The 5,112-nt window shown below is 44.0% G+C and overlaps 1 non-coding gene across 1 annotated transcript; it reads left to right on the top strand.

Moving 5' to 3' along the window:
• Positions 1-1,418: 1,418 nt before the first annotated feature.
• On the top strand, positions 1,419-1,520 carry LOC114006161 (U6 spliceosomal RNA). The gene has a single exon (XR_003547914.1). It is a non-coding gene; the product is annotated as a U6 spliceosomal RNA (small nuclear RNA).
• Positions 1,521-5,112: the final 3,592 nt, after the last annotated feature.

Below are 5,112 nucleotides of genomic sequence, written 5' to 3'. Positions count from 1 at the left end.
TCCCTCCCGTTGTAATCCACCAGGAGCCCATCATAGGAGCCACGACTCTAACCTATGGACACCATGAAGGTGTTCAACCCACCAGATTTTTTCCAGGGGGCGAGGTAGAACCCCATAGTTGCAGAATAGAAAACAGAAATCTGGAAGTTTAATTTACAAGCCTCTTTTTCCTGCCTGATGTCGCAACTCAGAATCAGCTCTGTTATGGAATCCAGGTTCCTGGCAGGCTCATTAACCTCTTCCCCACACCCCATGGGCTCAGGTGTTTCCCCTCCCTCAGCACCCATAGCATTTCATCACAACCCTCTGAAAAGATTGGCATAGGATGGGAGAGTTGATCTGCATTATGTAAAATCCTTGGTTCTTTGGGTCAGATCCCTAAGATTAGAGACCCATCCTGAGATGTGAAATGAAAAACCACAAACACTTGTAAAACAGGAAAAGGGAAGTTTTAATAGGAAAGTGAGGATTTTTAATAGGAAAGAAGTCCACCTCCGTACCCGAAAGGCATGCAAGTGGGCAGCTGCCAGAGAAGGACAACTGCTCTGGGCATGAGTTTAGGTGTTAAGTTTATTCTAAGAGTGAATAATGACTATTTAGCAGGAGGAAGTCTGTCATAGTATTTGGCTTTTTTATTTGCATTTGCGGCCTTTTTCCTGCCCTTGTGTATCTCTCTCACAGGTGAGGAATTCATTGACCTAGTCCTGTGTGCTCAGTGTGGACTTAGGAGATGTGAACACCCTTATTTGAATGAACTGCCCAATTAGTTTATTGTCCCAGTGGGAATCAGGATGTTGACCAAAAACCTCTTGTTGGGACCTTTTGAATTTGTGAGGAATTATAAGAGGGAAATTTACAACTATCCCTGTGTGTCTTCCTCATGTACCGAAGAAAGAAAATAAGATCTGCCTTGCCTTCCTGTCGCCATGGGCTGGGTGGGAGGAAGGAGTCTGCAGAGGTCTGGTGGTAACTCCTGATTAGTTGTGATTGATGTGGCTGATGTCCTGCTATTTTCTTAGGGTTACCCACTCATTTCTAGCTAACGCCTATCACAAGATCATCTTTTGCCTTGATCTTTCTACCATGATGCGTCTGTCCCCTAATCTACTAGACTCTAAACTCCTGAATGGTGAAGACCACGGTGAAACTTTTCCTTTACTCTACACATTTTCCTGTCCTCCCGTTGTCTTTCAACGAATACTAAATGAAAATCTTAAAAATAGTGAACACAACCACACATGGCACACAGAGCCACTCATCAGCCATTCGTGTATGTTTATGTATTTTATTCATTTATTCAACAAGGAACAGAGAGGAGGTAAATTTTTAAAAACCAAGGCTCCTATCTTCATGAAATGTATAGTGTAATTATAACGAACGTCACACTTTGCATGCATAGTTCCTAAAGAGCTAAATTAGTGCTCACTTCAGCAGCACATATGCTAAAATTGGAACATACAGGGAAGACGTATCCTCTGCGCAAGGATGACACCAAAATTTGTGAAGTGTTCCACATTTTTTCAGCCCAAGCTTGGCATGAACCCCACCAAAAAAAAAACATTTATACACACACACACATAGACATTTATATATGAACATACATATGACTAAATTATATCCCTCAGATTCCCTGTGTATCAAGGGTTTCTGTGCTCCTCTCCTAAAGCAGCTTTTCAGGTTCTCTTTGTTCAAACTTATTTAAATAATTAAAGCATGTTAAAATTATGTCAGAATGGGAACCAGCAGTTAGCGTAATGGCTATGTTGCTGGACTCCCACATAGTCGACCACGGTTTGCATCCCGGACCCAGTGGCTTAAACTCACACCGGGCGCGTGTGTGTGTGTGCCCAAGATCCCAAGAGGAGAATGGAGGAGAAGGGATTGCGGCATGACCATCCCCTCTGGGATGTGATTTCTTGCTTTCTGTCTCTATGTCTCTCTCTCTCTCTGTCTGGCAAGTGCACGCGCCCTATAGCGAAAAATACCTCTCCAAAAAAAAAAAATCAGTTGTAAATGGGTAGTCTGTTATGTGGTTAACAGAAATACCTGTGATTAGGTGATTTACCAAAAAATAGAGGTTTATTGACTCATGATTCTGGCAGCTGGGACATGACTGACAGAGCAGAGTGACTAGAGGGAGCGTGCAGAGAGAGCCACTTTTGCAAGAGCTAAGCGCTACTCACCAACACTAGAATCCCGGATCTCACAAAGTGTCACTAGTCTATTCTAGAGAGTGTTGCCTCCAGGGATCTAGTCACCACCCACTAGGCCTCACTAGACTCTGTGATCCAATCGTTGCCTATTAGACAGCACGTCTCAAATTCTGTCACACTGGGGGCCAAATTTTAAAACATAACCCTTTGGGGACCAGCAGATAGCATGGCAGTTATGTCACTGGACTTCCACATGGTCAACTACGGTTTGAGTCCCAGACCTGGTGGCTTGAACCTCATGTTGGGTGCATGTGCATGCGTGCCCAAGATCCCAGAAGGAAACTGGAGGAGAAAGAATTGCAGCATGGCTGTCCCCTCTGGTGGTGGGGGTGGTGATTTCTCATTTTCCCTCTCACTGTGTCTGTCTCTGACTCTCGGGAGAACACACACACCCTAAGGCAAAAACTTCTTAAAAAAAAAAAAATGAACCCTTGACGGCAAGCTATTATCCAACCTACAACAGAGGGGTTTTCAACAAATGCATGGAGAATGTGTATTAGGAGTAAACTATGTGTGGATTTCAAATTTTTTACAACAAAATAAACTCATACTGTAATTCCATTTTCCACAAACTTTTGGAAGTCCCTGCATATCATGTCATGGGAATGTGCCTCTTTACTGGTAAATTTCCATAAACCAGCTTTATATTCTGCCCCTTGTTAACTCAACACCCTCAGGATCCATGCCCAGACATAATCACCCTGCTGTGAGCCAGGTCCTACAGGGCCTGAGGCATATACTATTTTCCTCCTTTTATAACCCCAGAACTTCCTTGGAGATGAAGTGTGACCTAGAAGAGGCCTCTAGTTTCCAAGGAAAGGTGACCTCTATCTTTCAGCAATACAGAGGGTGCACTTCTGCCAACCCAGAAGGTTCAGGAGTACCTGAGGTTCTCAAATCTATCCAGAGAGCCCAACCCCAAGTGTCAAGTTCTATTCCTTCCCTATCAAGGCCCTGACTTTGGCATTGGAGATTTGATTAGGCTGAGAATTCCAGCCTTCTACAGAGTTCTGCCAACTCTGACCGCTAAGGCCTACACCTGGTTTTCAGTTCCGGCTGCCCTCCAGCTACAGGTGAGAATCTCTTATTGCTAACGAAGCCTTCTGACTCTCAGTGTTGCCTGCTTAGCCACCAATTCTACAGCCCTTACAGTAATTTCTCCCTTATTTCTCAAACACCAGAGACTGCACAAGCTAGTACAGTCCCTTTCGCCCCATCCTTCCCTAGACTACCAATACTCCACCTGTAACTAGGAAAGAGATGGTCTCATTGCCATCCTGCCATTGAATAAGCCATCTTCAAAATCACATCTTTAGAGTCTGCTTCCTAGGACCAACTCTCTCAAGGGGCTTCCTAGAAATAGAACCTGAAGCAGGAGCCTTGTGCAGTTTTTTCGTTTGCTTTGTTTTGTTTTATTTTCGAGGATATGTTCTCAAGAAAAGGAGCATACAGGAAGCAGAATATATAGCTAAGAACAAAAAGTTAAGGACATGGTCTCAGCTGGAGTCTAGCTTCAGCCTGACCCCATGGGGGAGCTCTGGCTCATGAATTACCCCACAGTTACTCAACCATGAGGCAAGGGTGTTGATATTCTTATATTACGGATATTCCTGTATCAGGCAGTTATCAGCAGGAGGCTGCCTGAGAGTTTGGTTGCAAATCCAGCGGGGCATGGACACTCCCATTTGGCTGAGGAGAATCCTCTGAGAAAAGGGTCAACCATAAGCCATTAGTAGTCAAAACTCACAGAGCAGGATGATGGGGCCCAACAGCATTCACTACAGACACATTGTAAGTGCTAAGGTAATGCTGGCAGTATAATGTATGAATGTGTACATAGATGATTGCACATGCCTAGAATCTGCAAGGGCTACCAAAGAAACCACTGCAGTAATTGCCTCTGGGAAGAGGAATTAGGCACTACTAAACTGACATATCACTCACTATATTACCTCTTGTACTTCTGGAATTTTTGCAAGGCATATGTATTACCTGTGTAATTTTGAGGAGGAAGAAATAAAAATTCTTTGTATGTGCCTGCAAGTTTAAGAGATGGAGTTAACCTGCACTCCTGCCCAGAAGGGTACTTCCCCAAATTTTCAGATCCTTCTTGACTCCTATAACAAAGATCATGGCTGGTGAATGACTCAACCTCATAAGTCATTGATTTAACTGTCATATTTAACAGGCCCCTCTGCAATGCTCAGGGAGATGCCATGACCAACAGGAAATCCCACGTCCTGGTTTTTATTGTACTTTTGTTATCATTGGGGCACTCTCTATGCCCACATAATTGCTTCCTCCTCTTCAAAATGTGATCATAATGAGGTAAAATATGTGCTCATAACAGACCTCAGAAAAGAGCCAAGTAAGCTGCTGCCCATAAAAGTGGAACAACTCTCCACAACGGCAATGAGTGGAACATGCAGCCCCTGATGCTGGCAGAGCCCACAGACACAGCAGCCTAGACTGACCCACATTTTGGTCCCGTGGTCTTCCTACTTGCAAAAAGCCTATGCCTGAGACTTGATACTAACTCGTATCATTCGTTATCCACTGAGAGTCTAGAATTCAAAAGGCATTCGAAATAAAGCTTCGTTTTCCAAAGAAGTAAGCTGTGACTTTGGTAGTTCAGTAGTCTTGGTGCTAGAAGAAGTGACAAAATTATGTTAACACAAACCAGCGGTGGAATCCAATTCTGAATATTTTCTTTTTACCCCTCCAAATCTCTCCCTACAACCTCCCCTCCCCACCCACCTGGCTTTCTGCTGATTTGTCCAGCTTGCATCTCCTGGTTCCCTGGTCCTTTGTCTCTGGCATTGCTTAGCCAATGTGAGGCAACTGTAGGAGTCAATTCTGCAGAAAGAAAAGAGACCAAGGTATTTGTTCCCTGGCTCTT

Source organism: Tupaia chinensis, unplaced genomic scaffold (assembly GCF_000334495.1).
Source record: "Tupaia chinensis unplaced genomic scaffold, TupChi_1.0 Scaffold145860_1, whole genome shotgun sequence".
In the NCBI taxonomy this organism is placed as follows: domain Eukaryota; kingdom Metazoa; phylum Chordata; class Mammalia; order Scandentia; family Tupaiidae; genus Tupaia; species Tupaia belangeri.
The sequence above is the reverse complement of the archived record's forward strand: the minus strand, read 5'-3'. Positions and strand labels throughout refer to the sequence as shown.